This window comes from Schistocerca nitens, unplaced genomic scaffold, assembly GCF_023898315.1.
Source record: "Schistocerca nitens isolate TAMUIC-IGC-003100 unplaced genomic scaffold, iqSchNite1.1 HiC_scaffold_333, whole genome shotgun sequence".
Classification (NCBI taxonomy): Eukaryota; Metazoa; Arthropoda; class Insecta; order Orthoptera; family Acrididae; genus Schistocerca; species Schistocerca nitens.
In genome coordinates, this window is record NW_026045867.1 from 146,523 (window position 1) to 165,901 (window position 19,379).

At 52.4% G+C, this 19,379-nt stretch overlaps 39 non-coding genes across 39 annotated transcripts; 31 read left to right on the plus strand and 8 right to left on the minus strand.

The window, feature by feature from the left end:
• Nucleotides 1–229: 229 nt before the first annotated feature.
• Trnae-uuc (transfer RNA glutamic acid (anticodon UUC)) lies at nucleotides 230–301 on the plus strand. The gene has a single exon. It is a non-coding gene; the product is annotated as a tRNA-Glu (tRNA).
• A 256-nt stretch (nucleotides 302–557) lies between these two features.
• Trnai-aau (transfer RNA isoleucine (anticodon AAU)) lies at nucleotides 558–631 on the plus strand. Its single transcript has one exon. It is a non-coding gene; the product is annotated as a tRNA-Ile (tRNA).
• Nucleotides 632–1,399: 768 nt separating this feature from the next.
• On the minus strand, nucleotides 1,400–1,471 carry Trnag-ucc (transfer RNA glycine (anticodon UCC)). Its single transcript has one exon. It is a non-coding gene; the product is annotated as a tRNA-Gly (tRNA).
• A 330-nt stretch (nucleotides 1,472–1,801) lies between these two features.
• Trnag-gcc (transfer RNA glycine (anticodon GCC)) lies at nucleotides 1,802–1,872 on the plus strand. Its single transcript has one exon. It is a non-coding gene; the product is annotated as a tRNA-Gly (tRNA).
• Nucleotides 1,873–2,170: 298 nt separating this feature from the next.
• Nucleotides 2,171–2,243, plus strand: Trnam-cau (transfer RNA methionine (anticodon CAU)). Its single transcript has one exon. It is a non-coding gene; the product is annotated as a tRNA-Met (tRNA).
• Nucleotides 2,244–2,696: 453 nt separating this feature from the next.
• On the plus strand, nucleotides 2,697–2,768 carry Trnae-uuc (transfer RNA glutamic acid (anticodon UUC)). Its single transcript has one exon. It is a non-coding gene; the product is annotated as a tRNA-Glu (tRNA).
• A 256-nt stretch (nucleotides 2,769–3,024) lies between these two features.
• Nucleotides 3,025–3,098, plus strand: Trnai-aau (transfer RNA isoleucine (anticodon AAU)). Its single transcript has one exon. It is a non-coding gene; the product is annotated as a tRNA-Ile (tRNA).
• Nucleotides 3,099–3,860: 762 nt separating this feature from the next.
• On the minus strand, nucleotides 3,861–3,932 carry Trnag-ucc (transfer RNA glycine (anticodon UCC)). The gene has a single exon. It is a non-coding gene; the product is annotated as a tRNA-Gly (tRNA).
• Nucleotides 3,933–4,262: 330 nt separating this feature from the next.
• On the plus strand, nucleotides 4,263–4,333 carry Trnag-gcc (transfer RNA glycine (anticodon GCC)). Its single transcript has one exon. It is a non-coding gene; the product is annotated as a tRNA-Gly (tRNA).
• Nucleotides 4,334–4,631: 298 nt separating this feature from the next.
• Nucleotides 4,632–4,704, plus strand: Trnam-cau (transfer RNA methionine (anticodon CAU)). Its single transcript has one exon. It is a non-coding gene; the product is annotated as a tRNA-Met (tRNA).
• A 453-nt stretch (nucleotides 4,705–5,157) lies between these two features.
• On the plus strand, nucleotides 5,158–5,229 carry Trnae-uuc (transfer RNA glutamic acid (anticodon UUC)). The gene has a single exon. It is a non-coding gene; the product is annotated as a tRNA-Glu (tRNA).
• Nucleotides 5,230–5,485: 256 nt separating this feature from the next.
• Nucleotides 5,486–5,559, plus strand: Trnai-aau (transfer RNA isoleucine (anticodon AAU)). Its single transcript has one exon. It is a non-coding gene; the product is annotated as a tRNA-Ile (tRNA).
• Nucleotides 5,560–6,323: 764 nt separating this feature from the next.
• Nucleotides 6,324–6,395, minus strand: Trnag-ucc (transfer RNA glycine (anticodon UCC)). Its single transcript has one exon. It is a non-coding gene; the product is annotated as a tRNA-Gly (tRNA).
• Nucleotides 6,396–6,725: 330 nt separating this feature from the next.
• Nucleotides 6,726–6,796, plus strand: Trnag-gcc (transfer RNA glycine (anticodon GCC)). Its single transcript has one exon. It is a non-coding gene; the product is annotated as a tRNA-Gly (tRNA).
• A 298-nt stretch (nucleotides 6,797–7,094) lies between these two features.
• Trnam-cau (transfer RNA methionine (anticodon CAU)) lies at nucleotides 7,095–7,167 on the plus strand. The gene has a single exon. It is a non-coding gene; the product is annotated as a tRNA-Met (tRNA).
• A 453-nt stretch (nucleotides 7,168–7,620) lies between these two features.
• Nucleotides 7,621–7,692, plus strand: Trnae-uuc (transfer RNA glutamic acid (anticodon UUC)). The gene has a single exon. It is a non-coding gene; the product is annotated as a tRNA-Glu (tRNA).
• Nucleotides 7,693–7,948: 256 nt separating this feature from the next.
• On the plus strand, nucleotides 7,949–8,022 carry Trnai-aau (transfer RNA isoleucine (anticodon AAU)). Its single transcript has one exon. It is a non-coding gene; the product is annotated as a tRNA-Ile (tRNA).
• A 766-nt stretch (nucleotides 8,023–8,788) lies between these two features.
• Trnag-ucc (transfer RNA glycine (anticodon UCC)) lies at nucleotides 8,789–8,860 on the minus strand. Its single transcript has one exon. It is a non-coding gene; the product is annotated as a tRNA-Gly (tRNA).
• Nucleotides 8,861–9,190: 330 nt separating this feature from the next.
• Nucleotides 9,191–9,261, plus strand: Trnag-gcc (transfer RNA glycine (anticodon GCC)). The gene has a single exon. It is a non-coding gene; the product is annotated as a tRNA-Gly (tRNA).
• Nucleotides 9,262–9,559: 298 nt separating this feature from the next.
• Nucleotides 9,560–9,632, plus strand: Trnam-cau (transfer RNA methionine (anticodon CAU)). The gene has a single exon. It is a non-coding gene; the product is annotated as a tRNA-Met (tRNA).
• A 453-nt stretch (nucleotides 9,633–10,085) lies between these two features.
• On the plus strand, nucleotides 10,086–10,157 carry Trnae-uuc (transfer RNA glutamic acid (anticodon UUC)). Its single transcript has one exon. It is a non-coding gene; the product is annotated as a tRNA-Glu (tRNA).
• Nucleotides 10,158–10,413: 256 nt separating this feature from the next.
• Nucleotides 10,414–10,487, plus strand: Trnai-aau (transfer RNA isoleucine (anticodon AAU)). Its single transcript has one exon. It is a non-coding gene; the product is annotated as a tRNA-Ile (tRNA).
• A 764-nt stretch (nucleotides 10,488–11,251) lies between these two features.
• On the minus strand, nucleotides 11,252–11,323 carry Trnag-ucc (transfer RNA glycine (anticodon UCC)). Its single transcript has one exon. It is a non-coding gene; the product is annotated as a tRNA-Gly (tRNA).
• A 330-nt stretch (nucleotides 11,324–11,653) lies between these two features.
• Trnag-gcc (transfer RNA glycine (anticodon GCC)) lies at nucleotides 11,654–11,724 on the plus strand. Its single transcript has one exon. It is a non-coding gene; the product is annotated as a tRNA-Gly (tRNA).
• A 298-nt stretch (nucleotides 11,725–12,022) lies between these two features.
• On the plus strand, nucleotides 12,023–12,095 carry Trnam-cau (transfer RNA methionine (anticodon CAU)). Its single transcript has one exon. It is a non-coding gene; the product is annotated as a tRNA-Met (tRNA).
• Nucleotides 12,096–12,548: 453 nt separating this feature from the next.
• Trnae-uuc (transfer RNA glutamic acid (anticodon UUC)) lies at nucleotides 12,549–12,620 on the plus strand. Its single transcript has one exon. It is a non-coding gene; the product is annotated as a tRNA-Glu (tRNA).
• A 256-nt stretch (nucleotides 12,621–12,876) lies between these two features.
• Nucleotides 12,877–12,950, plus strand: Trnai-aau (transfer RNA isoleucine (anticodon AAU)). The gene has a single exon. It is a non-coding gene; the product is annotated as a tRNA-Ile (tRNA).
• Nucleotides 12,951–13,712: 762 nt separating this feature from the next.
• Trnag-ucc (transfer RNA glycine (anticodon UCC)) lies at nucleotides 13,713–13,784 on the minus strand. Its single transcript has one exon. It is a non-coding gene; the product is annotated as a tRNA-Gly (tRNA).
• Nucleotides 13,785–14,114: 330 nt separating this feature from the next.
• Trnag-gcc (transfer RNA glycine (anticodon GCC)) lies at nucleotides 14,115–14,185 on the plus strand. The gene has a single exon. It is a non-coding gene; the product is annotated as a tRNA-Gly (tRNA).
• Nucleotides 14,186–14,483: 298 nt separating this feature from the next.
• On the plus strand, nucleotides 14,484–14,556 carry Trnam-cau (transfer RNA methionine (anticodon CAU)). The gene has a single exon. It is a non-coding gene; the product is annotated as a tRNA-Met (tRNA).
• Nucleotides 14,557–15,009: 453 nt separating this feature from the next.
• Nucleotides 15,010–15,081, plus strand: Trnae-uuc (transfer RNA glutamic acid (anticodon UUC)). The gene has a single exon. It is a non-coding gene; the product is annotated as a tRNA-Glu (tRNA).
• Nucleotides 15,082–15,337: 256 nt separating this feature from the next.
• Trnai-aau (transfer RNA isoleucine (anticodon AAU)) lies at nucleotides 15,338–15,411 on the plus strand. The gene has a single exon. It is a non-coding gene; the product is annotated as a tRNA-Ile (tRNA).
• A 766-nt stretch (nucleotides 15,412–16,177) lies between these two features.
• Nucleotides 16,178–16,249, minus strand: Trnag-ucc (transfer RNA glycine (anticodon UCC)). Its single transcript has one exon. It is a non-coding gene; the product is annotated as a tRNA-Gly (tRNA).
• A 330-nt stretch (nucleotides 16,250–16,579) lies between these two features.
• On the plus strand, nucleotides 16,580–16,650 carry Trnag-gcc (transfer RNA glycine (anticodon GCC)). Its single transcript has one exon. It is a non-coding gene; the product is annotated as a tRNA-Gly (tRNA).
• Nucleotides 16,651–16,948: 298 nt separating this feature from the next.
• Nucleotides 16,949–17,021, plus strand: Trnam-cau (transfer RNA methionine (anticodon CAU)). Its single transcript has one exon. It is a non-coding gene; the product is annotated as a tRNA-Met (tRNA).
• Nucleotides 17,022–17,474: 453 nt separating this feature from the next.
• Nucleotides 17,475–17,546, plus strand: Trnae-uuc (transfer RNA glutamic acid (anticodon UUC)). The gene has a single exon. It is a non-coding gene; the product is annotated as a tRNA-Glu (tRNA).
• Nucleotides 17,547–17,802: 256 nt separating this feature from the next.
• On the plus strand, nucleotides 17,803–17,876 carry Trnai-aau (transfer RNA isoleucine (anticodon AAU)). The gene has a single exon. It is a non-coding gene; the product is annotated as a tRNA-Ile (tRNA).
• Nucleotides 17,877–18,634: 758 nt separating this feature from the next.
• On the minus strand, nucleotides 18,635–18,706 carry Trnag-ucc (transfer RNA glycine (anticodon UCC)). The gene has a single exon. It is a non-coding gene; the product is annotated as a tRNA-Gly (tRNA).
• A 330-nt stretch (nucleotides 18,707–19,036) lies between these two features.
• Nucleotides 19,037–19,107, plus strand: Trnag-gcc (transfer RNA glycine (anticodon GCC)). Its single transcript has one exon. It is a non-coding gene; the product is annotated as a tRNA-Gly (tRNA).
• Nucleotides 19,108–19,379: the final 272 nt, after the last annotated feature.

A 19,379-nucleotide genomic window follows, 5' to 3' on the forward strand; every position in this document is an offset into this window, starting at 1 on the left:
CTATATAATGCCAGGCAGCAGGTCTTTAGTAGCAAAATAAGTAAATAAATATTACTACTTACAGGTTTGGTTTCCCTCCTACCCCAGTAACAACGAGACCAAAAGCAATGGTTTGTGACTGTTGCCATGCGCGCCTCGGCATGGTCGCGCGAAAAGATGCTCGCAAACAGGGAAAGTGCGACACGGAGAGCGAGTGGACGGCGTGTAAGCACGATGGAATATGCGCGCGTCCGGTGTGGTCTAGTGGCTAGGATACCTGGCTTTCACCCAGGAGGCCCGGGTTCGATTCCCGGTACCGGAACGGAATTTTTTCGGAACAAATCACGACAAGTTTTGACCGTGCGAAATGCTGTTTCACGTCCTCCTCGCATTATAGCTACTGGTTCGCAAACGTCAGCCGAAAACAGTCGAGAGAAACGGGCACGCAATGAAATTACTAAGAGCAGCGGAATAAAGGGAGGAGAGACGCTGGTCCACTGTTGGACTGCTGCATAGAAATGTTACATGGCAATACGCACAGCAATTGCCGCAAAGCGATGGAAGTCTCTTTGCACCGAGGCCCGTTAGCTCAGTTGGTTAGAGCGTCGTGCTAATAACGCGAAGGTCGTGGGTTCGATCCCCCCACGGGCCACTACGATTTTACTATTTCAAAAAGGCAACGCCGATTTCCCCGGGGAAGCATGGTGACAAAGAAATCGTCACATTGTTGTGGGAGCTGCTAGGGGACCCGAACGCGACGTGTCGGGACGCGCTAAAACACTTCACTGGTCACAGCACGCTGAACACACAGTTTCTCGTCCGATCACCGCTACTGCGCGACGCTGGGCGTTGTCAGTGCTTGGGCGGGTGACCGCCTGCGAACGCAGGGCACTGTCGACAGTTTCAATTCGTATTTCTCTTTCCTCTTCGCTTTCGGAGCTGCAGCGCTATTCGGTCATGGGCACTGGCGCCACGTTTTGCCTCTCGGTATGCCAAGTCGCGCCGTGCGGCCACAGTGTAATGAAGGAGCGTGTTGTAAAACACGCAACAAAGAAAGAAAGGAAGGAAGGATGGAAGGAAGGAAGGAAGGAAGGAATGAATGTACTAGTAATAAAACTGAATTTGTATGACAGAACATGTATAATCACACAATGATAACAGGCAGCGGGTCTTTACCTGAGGCATAAGTAATGTTGTGCCCGCCTCGCCATACCTCTCTCAGTCGTTTCGCGTGCTTGTCCTTTTGATATAGGCCGATTGGAGAGCGTCAGCTCTCGCGTCAGTCGAGACAAGTCGAGACTCAAGGGGAATCGACACACACACACACTATGGGGTGGCCTGCAGCGACTAAGAGGGGGAAAGAAACATTAATTTAAGGACGCGTGGCAAAAGTACTCGTACGCAAAAGTAAAAAGCCGGCTGCGGTGGCCGGGAATCGAACCCGGATCAACTGCTTGGAAGGCAACTATGCTGACCATTACACCACCACCGCACAGTTTCCTTCCGCGCACGCCGCGCTGTGTCTGCTTCCCGCCTGTCGGCGGCGGCTCAAGGTGGTCGTAGCTGTAGGCGCATTACGGGGTGGGCGAGCGCACCCAGACAGCGTCTCGACGCACATTTCGCGTCCTTTGGCAAGAGTCGTCGCGTGCGTGCGCCGCATGAGTACTTAGACGATCGCATTCTGGCGTCATTTTTAAGCAGTGCAGTGCAGGATTCAGCGTCTGTAGCATTCTCTCGAGAGGATGCGACGGCGCTGGACGGTAGTCCCACTTTCCCTTCAGGCGTCTCCGCGGAAAGCACCAGGAAGCTGTTAACTAGCTGAGCATCGGTGGTTCAGTGGTAGAATGCTCGCCTGCCACGCGGGCGGCCCGGGTTCGATTCCCGGCCGATGCATCATTTTCTTTTTTCTCCGATAATGGTGCCGCGTGTGTTTCGCACTCGAACTGCGTGAGCCATGAGAATGAACCGCGGGATTCCGTGTGGAAAGAACCAAACATGCAGCGCGCACGACTTGTCGTTTGGGCGCTTGCGTGCTATTGTACGTACTGGCGTCGGCCTAGCATAGCAAGTTGCCTGTCGCGCCGGGAATGCACGTGTAGCAACGGAAAAAAGTTAGCCAGGAAGTGCAGATAGACTCTCCTCCACTGGTATTCGGTACTTACAGAGATTCCAGAGGGTGCGGCGATCACCTGCCTCGGTAGCGCAGTAGGCAGCGCGTAAGTCTCATAATCTTAAGGTCGTGAGTTCGATCCTCACCCGGGGCATTTAATTTACTTTCGTTCACAGCTAAATTGACGGCTCTGCGGTTGCGAAGGAGCGAAACACTTTGTAGTTCGTTATGCACAAGGCTTCAACGACTCAGCGTGAAAATGTTCACTTCCCGTTATTACTACTTGCAGTTCCTTTCTAATTTTTTTAGAAAAATGTACTAGTAGTAAAACTGAATTTCGTATGATGTAACATATAAAGTCACACAATGTACGACCTGCTATATAATGCCAGGCAGCAGGTCTTTAGTAGCAAAATAAGTAAATAAATATTACTACTTACAGGTTTGGTTTCCCTCCTACCCCAGTAACAACGAGACCAAAAGCAATGGTTTGTGACTGTTGCCATGCGCGCCTCGGCATGGTCGCGCGAAAAGATGCTCGCAAACAGGGAAAGTGCGACACGGAGAGCGAGTGGACGGCGTGTAAGCACGATGGAATATGCGCGCGTCCGGTGTGGTCTAGTGGCTAGGATACCTGGCTTTCACCCAGGAGGCCCGGGTTCGATTCCCGGTACCGGAACGGAATTTTTTCGGAACAAATCACGACAAGTTTTGACCGTGCGAAATGCTGTTTCACGTCCTCCTCGCATTATAGCTACTGGTTCGCAAACGTCAGCCGAAAACAGTCGAGAGAAACGGGCACGCAATGAAATTACTAAGAGCAGCGGAATAAAGGGAGGAGAGACGCTGGTCCACTGTTGGACTGCTGCATAGAAATGTTACATGGCAATACGCACAGCAATTGCCGCAAAGCGATGGAAGTCTCTTTGCACCGAGGCCCGTTAGCTCAGTTGGTTAGAGCGTCGTGCTAATAACGCGAAGGTCGTGGGTTCGATCCCCCCACGGGCCACTACGATTTTACTATTTCAAAAAGGCAACGCCGATTTCCCCGGGGAAGCATGGTGACAAAGAAATCGTCACATTGTTGTGGGAGCTGCTAGGGGACCCGAACGCGACGTGTCGGGACGCGCTAAAACACTTCACTGGTCACAGCACGCTGAACACACAGTTTCTCGTCCGATCACCGCTACTGCGCGACGCTGGGCGTTGTCAGTGCTTGGGCGGGTGACCGCCTGCGAACGCAGGGCACTGTCGACAGTTTCAATTCGTATTTCTCTTTCCTCTTCGCTTTCGGAGCTGCAGCGCTATTCGGTCATGGGCACTGGCGCCACGTTTTGCCTCTCGGTATGCCAAGTCGCGCCGTGCGGCCACAGTGTAATGAAGGAGCGTGTTGTAAAACACGCAACAAAGAAAGAAAGGAAGGAAGGATGGAAGGAAGGAAGGAAGGAATGAATGTACTAGTAATAAAACTGAATTTGTATGACAGAACATGTATAATCACACAATGATAACAGGCAGCGGGTCTTTACCTGAGGCATAAGTAATGTTGTGCCCGCCTCGCCATACCTCTCTCAGTCGTTTCGCGTGCTTGTCCTTTTGATATAGGCCGATTGGAGAGCGTCAGCTCTCGCGTCAGCCGAGACAAGTCGAGACTCAAGGGGAATCGACACACACACACTATGGGGTGGCCTGCAGCGACTAAGAGGGGGAAAGAAACATTAATTTAAGGACGCGTGGCAAAAGTACTCGTACGCAAAAGTAAAAAGCCGGCTGCGGTGGCCGGGAATCGAACCCGGATCAACTGCTTGGAAGGCAACTATGCTGACCATTACACCACCACCGCACAGTTTCCTTCCGCGCACGCCGCGCTGTGTCTGCTTCCCGCCTGTCGGCGGCGGCTCAAGGTGGTCGTAGCTGTAGGCGCATTACGGGGTGGGCGAGCGCACCCAGACAGCGTCTCGACGCACATTTCGCGTCCTTTGGCAAGAGTCGTCGCGTGCGTGCGCCGCACGAGTACTTAGACGATCGCATTCTGGCGTCATTTTTAAGCAGTGCAGTGCAGGATTCAGCGTCTGTAGCATTCTCTCGAGAGGATGCGACGGCGCTGGACGGTAGTCCCACTTTCCCTTCAGGCGTCTCCGCGGAAAGCACCAGGAAGCTGTTAACTAGCTGAGCATCGGTGGTTCAGTGGTAGAATGCTCGCCTGCCACGCGGGCGGCCCGGGTTCGATTCCCGGCCGATGCATCATTTTCTTTTTTCTCCGATAATGGTGCCGCGTGTGTTTCGCACTCGAACTGCGTGAGCCATGAGAATGAACCGCGGGATTCCGTGTGGAAAGAACCAAACATGCAGCGCGCACGACTTGTCGTTTGGGCGCTTGCGTGCTATTGTACGTACTGGCGTCGGCCTAGCATAGCAAGTTGCCTGTCGCGCCGGGAATGCACGTGTAGCAACGGAAAAAAGTTAGCCAGGAAGTGCAGATAGACTCTCCTCCACTGGTATTCGGTACTTACAGAGATTCCAGAGGGTGCGGCGATCACCTGCCTCGGTAGCGCAGTAGGCAGCGCGTAAGTCTCATAATCTTAAGGTCGTGAGTTCGATCCTCACCCGGGGCATTTAATTTACTTTCGTTCACAGCTAAATTGACGGCTCTGCGGTTGCGAAGGAGCGAAACACTTTGTAGTTCGTTATGCACAAGGCTTCAACGACTCAGCGTGAAAATGTTCACTTCCCGTTATTACTACTTGCAGTTCCTTTCTAATTTTTTTAGAAAAATGTACTAGTAGTAAAACTGAATTTCGTATGATGTAACATATAAAGTCACACAATGTACGACCTGCTATATAATGACAGGCAGCAGGTCTTTAGTAGCAAAATAAGTAAATAAATATTACTACTTACAGGTTTGGTTTCCCTCCTACCCCAGTAACAACGAGACCAAAAGCAATGGTTTGTGACTGTTGCCATGCGCGCCTCGGCATGGTCGCGCGAAAAGATGCTCGCAAACAGGGAAAGTGCGACACGGAGAGCGAGTGGACGGCGTGTAAGCACGATGGAATATGCGCGCGTCCGGTGTGGTCTAGTGGCTAGGATACCTGGCTTTCACCCAGGAGGCCCGGGTTCGATTCCCGGTACCGGAACGGAATTTTTTCGGAACAAATCACGACAAGTTTTGACCGTGCGAAATGCTGTTTCACGTCCTCCTCGCATTATAGCTACTGGTTCGCAAACGTCAGCCGAAAACAGTCGAGAGAAACGGGCACGCAATGAAATTACTAAGAGCAGCGGAATAAAGGGAGGAGAGACGCTGGTCCACTGTTGGACTGCTGCATAGAAATGTTACATGGCAATACGCACAGCAATTGCCGCAAAGCGATGGAAGTCTCTTTGCACCGAGGCCCGTTAGCTCAGTTGGTTAGAGCGTCGTGCTAATAACGCGAAGGTCGTGGGTTCGATCCCCCCACGGGCCACTACGATTTTACTATTTCAAAAAGGCAACGCCGATTTCCCCGGGGAAGCATGGTGACAAAGAAATCGTCACATTGTTGTGGGAGCTGCTAGGGGACCCGAACGCGACGTGTCGGGACGCGCTAAAACACTTCACTGGTCACAGCACGCTGAACACACAGTTTCTCGTCCGATCACCGCTACTGCGCGACGCTGGGCGTTGTCAGTGCTTGGGCGGGTGACCGCCTGCGAACGCAGGGCACTGTCGACAGTTTCAATTCGTATTTCTCTTTCCTCTTCGCTTTCGGAGCTGCAGCGCTATTCGGTCATGGGCACTGGCGCCACGTTTTGCCTCTCGGTATGCCAAGTCGCGCCGTGCGGCCACAGTGTAATGAAGGAGCGTGTTGTAAAACACGCAACAAAGAAAGAAAGGAAGGAAGGATGGAAGGAAGGAAGGAAGGAATGAATGTACTAGTAATAAAACTGAATTTGTATGACAGAACATGTATAATCACACAATGATAACAGGCAGCGGGTCTTTACCTGAGGCATAAGTAATGTTGTGCCCGCCTCGCCATACCTCTCTCAGTCGTTTCGCGTGCTTGTCCTTTTGATATAGGCCGATTGGAGAGCGTCAGCTCTCGCGTCAGTCGAGACAAGTCGAGACTCAAGGGGAATCGACACACACACACACTATGGGGTGGCCTGCAGCGACTAAGAGGGGGAAAGAAACATTAATTTAAGGACGCGTGGCAAAAGTACTCGTACGCAAAAGTAAAAAGCCGGCTGCGGTGGCCGGGAATCGAACCCGGATCAACTGCTTGGAAGGCAACTATGCTGACCATTACACCACCACCGCACAGTTTCCTTCCGCGCACGCCGCGCTGTGTCTGCTTCCCGCCTGTCGGCGGCGGCTCAAGGTGGTCGTAGCTGTAGGCGCATTACGGGGTGGGCGAGCGCACCCAGACAGCGTCTCGACGCACATTTCGCGTCCTTTGGCAAGAGTCGTCGCGTGCGTGCGCCGCATGAGTACTTAGACGATCGCATTCTGGCGTCATTTTTAAGCAGTGCAGTGCAGGATTCAGCGTCTGTAGCATTCTCTCGAGAGGATGCGACGGCGCTGGACGGTAGTCCCACTTTCCCTTCAGGCGTCTCCGCGGAAAGCACCAGGAAGCTGTTAACTAGCTGAGCATCGGTGGTTCAGTGGTAGAATGCTCGCCTGCCACGCGGGCGGCCCGGGTTCGATTCCCGGCCGATGCATCATTTTCTTTTTTCTCCGATAATGGTGCCGCGTGTGTTTCGCACTCGAACTGCGTGAGCCATGAGAATGAACCGCGGGATTCCGTGTGGAAAGAACCAAACATGCAGCGCGCACGACTTGTCGTTTGGGCGCTTGCGTGCTATTGTACGTACTGGCGTCGGCCTAGCATAGCAAGTTGCCTGTCGCGCCGGGAATGCACGTGTAGCAACGGAAAAAAGTTAGCCAGGAAGTGCAGATAGACTCTCCTCCACTGGTATTCGGTACTTACAGAGATTCCAGAGGGTGCGGCGATCACCTGCCTCGGTAGCGCAGTAGGCAGCGCGTAAGTCTCATAATCTTAAGGTCGTGAGTTCGATCCTCACCCGGGGCATTTAATTTACTTTCGTTCACAGCTAAATTGACGGCTCTGCGGTTGCGAAGGAGCGAAACACTTTGTAGTTCGTTATGCACAAGGCTTCAACGACTCAGCGTGAAAATGTTCACTTCCCGTTATTACTACTTGCAGTTCCTTTCTAATTTTTTTAGAAAAATGTACTAGTAGTAAAACTGAATTTCGTATGATGTAACATATAAAGTCACACAATGTACGACCTGCTATATAATGACAGGCAGCAGGTCTTTAGTAGCAAAATAAGTAAATAAATATTACTACTTACAGGTTTGGTTTCCCTCCTACCCCAGTAACAACGAGACCAAAAGCAATGGTTTGTGACTGTTGCCATGCGCGCCTCGGCATGGTCGCGCGAAAAGATGCTCGCAAACAGGGAAAGTGCGACACGGAGAGCGAGTGGACGGCGTGTAAGCACGATGGAATATGCGCGCGTCCGGTGTGGTCTAGTGGCTAGGATACCTGGCTTTCACCCAGGAGGCCCGGGTTCGATTCCCGGTACCGGAACGGAATTTTTTCGGAACAAATCACGACAAGTTTTGACCGTGCGAAATGCTGTTTCACGTCCTCCTCGCATTATAGCTACTGGTTCGCAAACGTCAGCCGAAAACAGTCGAGAGAAACGGGCACGCAATGAAATTACTAAGAGCAGCGGAATAAAGGGAGGAGAGACGCTGGTCCACTGTTGGACTGCTGCATAGAAATGTTACATGGCAATACGCACAGCAATTGCCGCAAAGCGATGGAAGTCTCTTTGCACCGAGGCCCGTTAGCTCAGTTGGTTAGAGCGTCGTGCTAATAACGCGAAGGTCGTGGGTTCGATCCCCCCACGGGCCACTACGATTTTACTATTTCAAAAAGGCAACGCCGATTTCCCCGGGGAAGCATGGTGACAAAGAAATCGTCACATTGTTGTGGGAGCTGCTAGGGGACCCGAACGCGACCTGTCGGGACGCGCTAAAACACTTCACTGGTCACAGCACGCTGAACACACAGTTTCTCGTCCGATCACCGCTACTGCGCGACGCTGGGCGTTGTCAGTGCTTGGGCGGGTGACCGCCTGCGAACGCAGGGCACTGTCGACAGTTTCAATTCGTATTTCTCTTTCCTCTTCGCTTTCGGAGCTGCAGCGCTATTCGGTCATGGGCACTGGCGCCACGTTTTGCCTCTCGGTATGCCAAGTCGCGCCGTGCGGCCACAGTGTAATGAAGGAGCGTGTTGTAAAACACGCAACAAAGAAAGAAAGGAAGGAAGGATGGAAGGAAGGAAGGAAGGAAGGAATGAATGTACTAGTAATAAAACTGAATTTGTATGACAGAACATGTATAATCACACAATGATAACAGGCAGCGGGTCTTTACCTGAGGCATAAGTAATGTTGTGCCCGCCTCGCCATACCTCTCTCAGTCGTTTCGCGTGCTTGTCCTTTTGATATAGGCCGATTGGAGAGCGTCAGCTCTCGCGTCAGCCGAGACAAGTCGAGACTCAAGGGGAATCGACACACACACACTATGGGGTGGCCTGCAGCGACTAAGAGGGGGAAAGAAACATTAATTTAAGGACGCGTGGCAAAAGTACTCGTACGCAAAAGTAAAAAGCCGGCTGCGGTGGCCGGGAATCGAACCCGGATCAACTGCTTGGAAGGCAACTATGCTGACCATTACACCACCACCGCACAGTTTCCTTCCGCGCACGCCGCGCTGTGTCTGCTTCCCGCCTGTCGGCGGCGGCTCAAGGTGGTCGTAGCTGTAGGCGCATTACGGGGTGGGCGAGCGCACCCAGACAGCGTCTCGACGCACATTTCGCGTCCTTTGGCAAGAGTCGTCGCGTGCGTGCGCCGCACGAGTACTTAGACGATCGCATTCTGGCGTCATTTTTAAGCAGTGCAGTGCAGGATTCAGCGTCTGTAGCATTCTCTCGAGAGGATGCGACGGCGCTGGACGGTAGTCCCACTTTCCCTTCAGGCGTCTCCGCGGAAAGCACCAGGAAGCTGTTAACTAGCTGAGCATCGGTGGTTCAGTGGTAGAATGCTCGCCTGCCACGCGGGCGGCCCGGGTTCGATTCCCGGCCGATGCATCATTTTCTTTTTTCTCCGATAATGGTGCCGCGTGTGTTTCGCACTCGAACTGCGTGAGCCATGAGAATGAACCGCGGGATTCCGTGTGGAAAGAACCAAACATGCAGCGCGCACGACTTGTCGTTTGGGCGCTTGCGTGCTATTGTACGTACTGGCGTCGGCCTAGCATAGCAAGTTGCCTGTCGCGCCGGGAATGCACGTGTAGCAACGGAAAAAAGTTAGCCAGGAAGTGCAGATAGACTCTCCTCCACTGGTATTCGGTACTTACAGAGATTCCAGAGGGTGCGGCGATCACCTGCCTCGGTAGCGCAGTAGGCAGCGCGTAAGTCTCATAATCTTAAGGTCGTGAGTTCGATCCTCACCCGGGGCATTTAATTTACTTTCGTTCACAGCTAAATTGACGGCTCTGCGGTTGCGAAGGAGCGAAACACTTTGTAGTTCGTTATGCACAAGGCTTCAACGACTCAGCGTGAAAATGTTCACTTCCCGTTATTACTACTTGCAGTTCCTTTCTAATTTTTTTAGAAAAATGTACTAGTAGTAAAACTGAATTTCGTATGATGTAACATATAAAGTCACACAATGTACGACCTGCTATATAATGACAGGCAGCAGGTCTTTAGTAGCAAAATAAGTAAATAAATATTACTACTTACAGGTTTGGTTTCCCTCCTACCCCAGTAACAACGAGACCAAAAGCAATGGTTTGTGACTGTTGCCATGCGCGCCTCGGCATGGTCGCGCGAAAAGATGCTCGCAAACAGGGAAAGTGCGACACGGAGAGCGAGTGGACGGCGTGTAAGCACGATGGAATATGCGCGCGTCCGGTGTGGTCTAGTGGCTAGGATACCTGGCTTTCACCCAGGAGGCCCGGGTTCGATTCCCGGTACCGGAACGGAATTTTTTCGGAACAAATCACGACAAGTTTTGACCGTGCGAAATGCTGTTTCACGTCCTCCTCGCATTATAGCTACTGGTTCGCAAACATCAGCCGAAAACAGTCGAGAGAAACGGGCACGCAATGAAATTACTAAGAGCAGCGGAATAAAGGGAGGAGAGACGCTGGTCCACTGTTGGACTGCTGCATAGAAATGTTACATGGCAATACGCACAGCAATTGCCGCAAAGCGATGGAAGTCTCTTTGCACCGAGGCCCGTTAGCTCAGTTGGTTAGAGCGTCGTGCTAATAACGCGAAGGTCGTGGGTTCGATCCCCCCACGGGCCACTACGATTTTACTATTTCAAAAAGGCAACGCCGATTTCCCCGGGGAAGCATGGTGACAAAGAAATCGTCACATTGTTGTGGGAGCTGCTAGGGGACCCGAACGCGACGTGTCGGGACGCGCTAAAACACTTCACTGGTCACAGCACGCTGAACACACAGTTTCTCGTCCGATCACCGCTACTGCGCGACGCTGGGCGTTGTCAGTGCTTGGGCGGGTGACCGCCTGCGAACGCAGGGCACTGTCGACAGTTTCAATTCGTATTTCTCTTTCCTCTTCGCTTTCGGAGCTGCAGCGCTATTCGGTCATGGGCACTGGCGCCACGTTTTGCCTCTCGGTATGCCAAGTCGCGCCGTGCGGCCACAGTGTAATGAAGGAGCGTGTTGTAAAACACGCAACAAAGAAAGAAAGGAAGGAAGGATGGAAGGAAGGAAGGAAGGAATGAATGTACTAGTAATAAAACTGAATTTGTATGACAGAACATGTATAATCACACAATGATAACAGGCAGCGGGTCTTTACCTGAGGCATAAGTAATGTTGTGCCCGCCTCGCCATACCTCTCTCAGTCGTTTCGCGTGCTTGTCCTTTTGATATAGGCCGATTGGAGAGCGTCAGCTCTCGCGTCAGTCGAGACAAGTCGAGACTCAAGGGGAATCGACACACACACACACTATGGGGTGGCCTGCAGCGACTAAGAGGGGGAAAGAAACATTAATTTAAGGACGCGTGGCAAAAGTACTCGTACGCAAAAGTAAAAAGCCGGCTGCGGTGGCCGGGAATCGAACCCGGATCAACTGCTTGGAAGGCAACTATGCTGACCATTACACCACCACCGCACAGTTTCCTTCCGCGCACGCCGCGCTGTGTCTGCTTCCCGCCTGTCGGCGGCGGCTCAAGGTGGTCGTAGCTGTAGGCGCATTACGGGGTGGGCGAGCGCACCCAGACAGCGTCTCGACGCACATTTCGCGTCCTTTGGCAAGAGTCGTCGCGTGCGTGCGCCGCATGAGTACTTAGACGATCGCATTCTGGCGTCATTTTTAAGCAGTGCAGTGCAGGATTCAGCGTCTGTAGCATTCTCTCGAGAGGATGCGACGGCGCTGGACGGTAGTCCCACTTTCCCTTCAGGCGTCTCCGCGGAAAGCACCAGGAAGCTGTTAACTAGCTGAGCATCGGTGGTTCAGTGGTAGAATGCTCGCCTGCCACGCGGGCGGCCCGGGTTCGATTCCCGGCCGATGCATCATTTTCTTTTTTCTCCGATAATGGTGCCGCGTGTGTTTCGCACTCGAACTGCGTGAGCCATGAGAATGAACCGCGGGATTCCGTGTGGAAAGAACCAAACATGCAGCGCGCACGACTTGTCGTTTGGGCGCTTGCGTGCTATTGTACGTACTGGCGTCGGCCTAGCATAGCAAGTTGCCTGTCGCGCCGGGAATGCACGTGTAGCAACGGAAAAAAGTTAGCCAGGAAGTGCAGATAGACTCTCCTCCACTGGTATTCGGTACTTACAGAGATTCCAGAGGGTGCGGCGATCACCTGCCTCGGTAGCGCAGTAGGCAGCGCGTAAGTCTCATAATCTTAAGGTCGTGAGTTCGATCCTCACCCGGGGCATTTAATTTACTTTCGTTCACAGCTAAATTGACGGCTCTGCGGTTGCGAAGGAGCGAAACACTTTGTAGTTCGTTATGCACAAGGCTTCAACGACTCAGCGTGAAAATGTTCACTTCCCGTTATTACTACTTGCAGTTCCTTTCTAATTTTTTTAGAAAAATGTACTAGTAGTAAAACTGAATTTCGTATGATGTAACATATAAAGTCACACAATGTACGACCTGCTATATAATGCCAGGCAGCAGGTCTTTAGTAGCAAAATAAGTAAATAAATATTACTACTTACAGGTTTGGTTTCCCTCCTACCCCAGTAACAACGAGACCAAAAGCAATGGTTTGTGACTGTTGCCATGCGCGCCTCGGCATGGTCGCGCGAAAAGATGCTCGCAAACAGGGAAAGTGCGACACGGAGAGCGAGTGGACGGCGTGTAAGCACGATGGAATATGCGCGCGTCCGGTGTGGTCTAGTGGCTAGGATACCTGGCTTTCACCCAGGAGGCCCGGGTTCGATTCCCGGTACCGGAACGGAATTTTTTCGGAACAAATCACGACAAGTTTTGACCGTGCGAAATGCTGTTTCACGTCCTCCTCGCATTATAGCTACTGGTTCGCAAACGTCAGCCGAAAACAGTCGAGAGAAACGGGCACGCAATGAAATTACTAAGAGCAGCGGAATAAAGGGAGGAGAGACGCTGGTCCACTGTTGGACTGCTGCATAGAAATGTTACATGGCAATACGCACAGCAATTGCCGCAAAGCGATGGAAGTCTCTTTGCACCGAGGCCCGTTAGCTCAGTTGGTTAGAGCGTCGTGCTAATAACGCGAAGGTCGTGGGTTCGATCCCCCCACGGGCCACTACGATTTTACTATTTCAAAAAGGCAACGCCGATTTCCCCGGGGAAGCATGGTGACAAAGAAATCGTCACATTGTTGTGGGAGCTGCTAGGGGACCCGAACGCGACGTGTCGGGACGCGCTAAAACACTTCACTGGTCACAGCACGCTGAACACACAGTTTCTCGTCCGATCACCGCTACTGCGCGACGCTGGGCGTTGTCAGTGCTTGGGCGGGTGACCGCCTGCGAACGCAGGGCACTGTCGACAGTTTCAATTCGTATTTCTCTTTCCTCTTCGCTTTCGGAGCTGCAGCGCTATTCGGTCATGGGCACTGGCGCCACGTTTTGCCTCTCGGTATGCCAAGTCGCGCCGTGCGGCCACAGTGTAATGAAGGAGCGTGTTGTAAAACACGCAACAAAGAAAGAAAGGAAGGAAGGATGGAAGGAAGGAAGGAAGGAATGAATGTACTAGTAATAAAACTGAATTTGTATGACAGAACATGTATAATCACACAATGATAACAGGCAGCGGGTCTTTACCTGAGGCATAAGTAATGTTGTGCCCGCCTCGCCATACCTCTCTCAGTCGTTTCGCGTGCTTGTCCTTTTGATATAGGCCGATTGGAGAGCGTCAGCTCTCGCGTCAGCCGAGACAAGTCGAGACTCAAGGGGAATCGACACACACACACTATGGGGTGGCCTGCAGCGACTAAGAGGGGGAAAGAAACATTAATTTAAGGACGCGTGGCAAAAGTACTCGTACGCAAAAGTAAAAAGCCGGCTGCGGTGGCCGGGAATCGAACCCGGATCAACTGCTTGGAAGGCAACTATGCTGACCATTACACCACCACCGCACAGTTTCCTTCCGCGCACGCCGCGCTGTGTCTGCTTCCCGCCTGTCGGCGGCGGCTCAAGGTGGTCGTAGCTGTAGGCGCATTACGGGGTGGGCGAGCGCACCCAGACAGCGTCTCGACGCACATTTCGCGTCCTTTGGCAAGAGTCGTCGCGTGCGTGCGCCGCATGAGTACTTAGACGATCGCATTCTGGCGTCATTTTTAAGCAGTGCAGTGCAGGATTCAGCGTCTGTAGCATTCTCTCGAGAGGATGCGACGGCGCTGGACGGTAGTCCCACTTTCCCTTCAGGCGTCTCTGCGGAAAGCACCAGGAAGCTGTTAACTAGCTGAGCATCGGTGGTTCAGTGGTAGACTGCTCGCCTGCCACGCGGGCGGCCCGGGTTCGATTCCCGGCCGATGCATCATTTTCTTTTTTCTCCGATAATGGTGCCGCGTGTGTTTCGCACTCGAACTGCGTGAGCCATGAGAATGAACCGCGGGATTCCGTGTGGAAAGAACCAAACATGCAGCGCGCACGACTTGTCGTTTGGGCGCTTGCGTGCTATTGTACGTACTGGCGTCGGCCTAGCATAGCAAGTTGCCTGTCGCGCCGGGAATGCACGTGTAGCAACGGAAAAAAGTTAGCCAGGAAGTGCAGATAGACTCTCCTCCACTGGTATTCGGTACTTACAGAGATTCCAGAGGGTGCGGCGATCACCTGCCTCGGTAGCGCAGTAGGCAGCGCGTAAGTCTCATAATCTTAAGGTCGTGAGTTCGATCCTCACCCGGGGCATTTAATTTACTTTCGTTCACAGCTAAATTGACGGCTCTGCGGTTGCGAAGGAGCGAAACACTTTGTAGTTCGTTATGCACAAGGCTTCAACGACTCAGCGTGAAAATGTTCACTTCCCGTTATTACTACTTGCAGTTCCTTTCTAATTTTTTTAGAAAAATGTACTAGTAGTAAAACTGAATTTCGTATGATGTAACATATAAAGTCACACAATGTACGACCTGCTATATAATGACAGGCAGCAGGTCTTTAGTAGCAAAATAAGTAAATAAATATTACTACTTACAGGTTTGGTTTCCCTCCTACCCCAGTAACAACGAGACCAAAAGCAATGGTTTGTGACTGTTGCCATGCGCGCCTCGGCATGGTCGCGCGAAAAGATGCTCGCAAACAGGGAAAGTGCGACACGGAGAGCGAGTGGACGGCGTGTAAGCACGATGGAATATGCGCGCGTCCGGTGTGGTCTAGTGGCTAGGATACCTGGCTTTCACCCAGGAGGCCCGGGTTCGATTCCCGGTACCGGAACGGAATTTTTTCGGAACAAATCACGACAAGTTTTGACCGTGCGAAATGCTGTTTCACGTCCTCCTCGCATTATAGCTACTGGTTCGCAAACGTCAGCCGAAAACAGTCGAGAGAAACGGGCACGCAATGAAATTACTAAGAGCAGCGGAATAAAGGGAGGAGAGACGCTGGTCCACTGTTGGACTGCTGCATAGAAATGTTACATGGCAATACGCACAGCAATTGCCGCAAAGCGATGGAAGTCTCTTTGCACCGAGGCCCGTTAGCTCAGTTGGTTAGAGCGTCGTGCTAATAACGCGAAGGTCGTGGGTTCGATCCCCCCACGGGCCACTACGATTTTACTATTTCAAAAAGGCAACGCCGATTTCCCCGGGGAAGCATGGTGACAAAGAAATCGTCACATTGTTGTGGGAGCTGCTAGGGGACCCGAACGCGACGTGTCGGGACGCGCTAAAACACTTCACTGGTCACAGCACGCTGAACACACAGTTTCTCGTCCGATCACCGCTACTGCGCGACGCTGGGCGTTGTCAGTGCTTGGGCGGGTGACCGCCTGCGAACGCAGGGCACTGTCGACAGTTTCAATTCGTATTTCTCTTTCCTCTTCGCTTTCGGAGCTGCAGCGCTATTCGGTCATGGGCACTGGCGCCACGTTTTGCCTCTCGGTATGCCAAGTCGCGCCGTGCGGCCACAGTGTAATGAAGGAGCGTGTTGTAAAACACGCAACAAAGAAAGAAAGGAAGGAAGGATGGAAGGAAGGAAGGAAGGAAGGAATGAATGTACTAGTAATAAAACTGAATTTGTATGACAGAACATGTATAATCACACAATGATAACAGGCAGCGGGTCTTTACCTGAGGCATAAGTAATGTTGTGCCCGCCTCGCCATACCTCTCTCAGTCGTTTCGCGTGCTTGTCCTTTTGATATAGGCCGATTGGAGAGCGTCAGCTCTCGCGTCAGCCGAGACAAGTCGAGACTCAAGGGGAATCGACACACACACACTATGGGGTGGCCTGCAGCGACTAAGAGGGGGAAAGAAACATTAATTTATGGACGCGTGGCAAAAGTACTCGTACGCAAAAGTAAAAAGCCGGCTGCGGTGGCCGGGAATCGAACCCGGATCAACTGCTTGGAAGGCAACTATGCTGACCATTACACCACCACCGCACAGTTTCCTTCCGCGCACGCCGCGCTGTGTCTGCTTCCCGCCTGTCGGCGGCGGCTCAAGGTGGTCGTAGCTGTAGGCGCATTACGGGGTGGGCGAGCGCACCCAGACAGCGTCTCGACGCACATTTCGCGTCCTTTGGCAAGAGTCGTCGCGTGCGTGCGCCGCATGAGTACTTAGACGATCGCATTCTGGCGTCATTTTTAAGCAGTGCAGTGCAGGATTCAGCGTCTGTAGCATTCTCTCGAGAGGATGCGACGGCGCTGGACGGTAGTCCCACTTTCCCTTCAGGCGTCTCCGCGGAAAGCACCAGGAAGCTGTTAACTAGCTGAGCATCGGTGGTTCAGTGGTAGAATGCTCGCCTGCCACGCGGGCGGCCCGGGTTCGATTCCCGGCCGATGCATCATTTTCTTTTTTCTCCGATAATGGTGCCGCGTGTGTTTCGCACTCGAACTGCGTGAGCCATGAGAATGAACCGCGGGATTCCGTGTGGAAAGAACCAAACATGCAGCGCGCACGACTTGTCGTTTGGGCGCTTGCGTGCTATTGTACGTACTGGCGTCGGCCTAGCATAGCAAGTTGCCTGTCGCGCCGGGAATGCACGTGTAGCAACGGAAAAAAGTTAGCCAGGAAGTGCAGATAGACTCTCCTCCACTGGTATTCGGTACTTACAGAGATTCCAGAGGGTGCGGCGATCACCTGCCTCGGTAGCGCAGTAGGCAGCGCGTAAGTCTCATAATCTTAAGGTCGTGAGTTCGATCCTCACCCGGGGCATTTAATTTACTTTCGTTCACAGCTAAATTGACGGCTCTGCGGTTGCGAAGGAGCGAAACACTTTGTAGTTCGTTATGCACAAGGCTTCAACGACTCAGCGTGAAAATGTTCACTTCCCGTTATTACTACTTGCAGTTCCTTTCTAATTTTTTTAGAAAAATGTACTAGTAGTAAAACTGAATTTCGTATGATGTAACATATAAAGTCACACAATGTACGACCTGCTATATAATGCCAGGCAGCAGGTCTTTAGTAGCAAAATAAGTAAATAAATATTACTACTTACAGGTTTGGTTTCCCTCCTACCCCAGTAACAACGAGACCAAAAGCAATGGTTTGTGACTGTTGCCATGCGCGCCTCGGCATGGTCGCGCGAAAAGATGCTCGCAAACAGGGAAAGTGCGACACGGAGAGCGAGTGGACGGCGTGTAAGCACGATGGAATATGCGCGCGTCCGGTGTGGTCTAGTGGCTAGGATACCTGGCTTTCACCCAGGAGGCCCGGGTTCGATTCCCGGTACCGGAACGGAATTTTTTCGGAACAAATCACGACAAGTTTTGACCGTGCGAAATGCTGTTTCACGTCCTCCTCGCATTATAGCTACTGGTTCGCAAACGTCAGCCGAAAACAGTCGAGAGAAACGGGCACGCAATGAAATTACTAAGAGCAGCGGAATAAAGGGAGGAGAGACGCTGGTCCACTGTTGGACTGCTGCATAGAAATGTTACATGGCAATACGCACAGCAATTGCCGCAAAGCGATGGAAGTCTCTTTGCACCGAGGCCCGTTAGCTCAGTTGGTTAGAGCGTCGTGCTAATAACGCGAAGGTCGTGGGTTCGATCCCCCCACGGGCCACTACGATTTTACTATTTCAAAAAGGCAACGCCGATTTCCCCGGGGAAGCATGGTGACAAAGAAATCGTCACATTGTTGTGGGAGCTGCTAGGGGACCCGAACGCGACGTGTCGGGACGCGCTAAAACACTTCACTGGTCACAGCACGCTGAACACACAGTTTCTCGTCCGATCACCGCTACTGCGCGACGCTGGGCGTTGTCAGTGCTTGGGCGGGTGACCGCCTGCGAACGCAGGGCACTGTCGACAGTTTCAATTCGTATTTCTCTTTCCTCTTCGCTTTCGGAGCTGCAGCGCTATTCGGTCATGGGCACTGGCGCCACGTTTTGCCTCTCGGTATGCCAAGTCGCGCCGTGCGGCCACAGTGTAATGAAGGAGCGTGTTGTAAAACACGCAACAAAGAAAGAAAGGAAGGATGGAAGGAAGGAAGGAAGGAATGAATGTACTAGTAATAAAACTGAATTTGTATGACAGAACATGTATAATCACACAATGATAACAGGCAGCGGGTCTTTACCTGAGGCATAAGTAATGTTGTGCCCGCCTCGCCATACCTCTCTCAGTCGTTTCGCGTGCTTGTCCTTTTGATATAGGCCGATTGGAGAGCGTCAGCTCTCGCGTCAGCCGAGACAAGTCGAGACTCAAGGGGAATCGACACACACACACTATGGGGTGGCCTGCAGCGACTAAGAGGGGGAAAGAAACATTAATTTAAGGACGCGTGGCAAAAGTACTCGTACGCAAAAGTAAAAAGCCGGCTGCGGTGGCCGGGAATCGAACCCGGATCAACTGCTTGGAAGGCAACTATGCTGACCATTACACCACCACCGCACAGTTTCCTTCCGCGCACGCCGCGCTGTGTCTGCTTCCCGCCTGTCGGCGGCGGCTCAAGGTGGTCGTAGCTGTAGGCACATTACGGGGTGGGCGAGCGCACCCAGACAGCGTCTCGACGCACATTTCGCGTCCTTTGGCAAGAGTCGTCGCGTGCGTGCGCCGCATGAGTACTTAGACGATCGCATTCTGGCGTCATTTTTAAGCAGTGCAGTGCAGGATTCAGCGTCTGTAGCATTCTCTCGAGAGGATGCGACGGCGCTGGACGGTAGTCCCACTTTCCCTTCAGGCGTCTCCGCGGAAAGCACCAGGAAGCTGTTAACTAGCTGAGCATCGGTGGTTCAGTGGTAGAATGCTCGCCTGCCACGCGGGCGGCCCGGGTTCGATTCCCGGCCGATGCATCATTTTCTTTTTTCTCCGATAATGGTGCCGCGTGTGTTTCGCACTCGAACTGCGTGAGCCATGAGAATGAACCGCGGGATTCCGTGTGGAAAGAACCAAACATGCAGCGCGCACGACTTGTCGTTTGGGCGCTTGCGTGCTATTGTACGTACTGGCGTCGGCCTAGCATAGCAAGTTGCCTGTCGCGCCGGGAATGCACGTGTAGCAACGGAAAAAAGTTAGCCAGGAAGTGCAGATAGACTCTCCTCCACTGGTATTCGGTACTTACAGA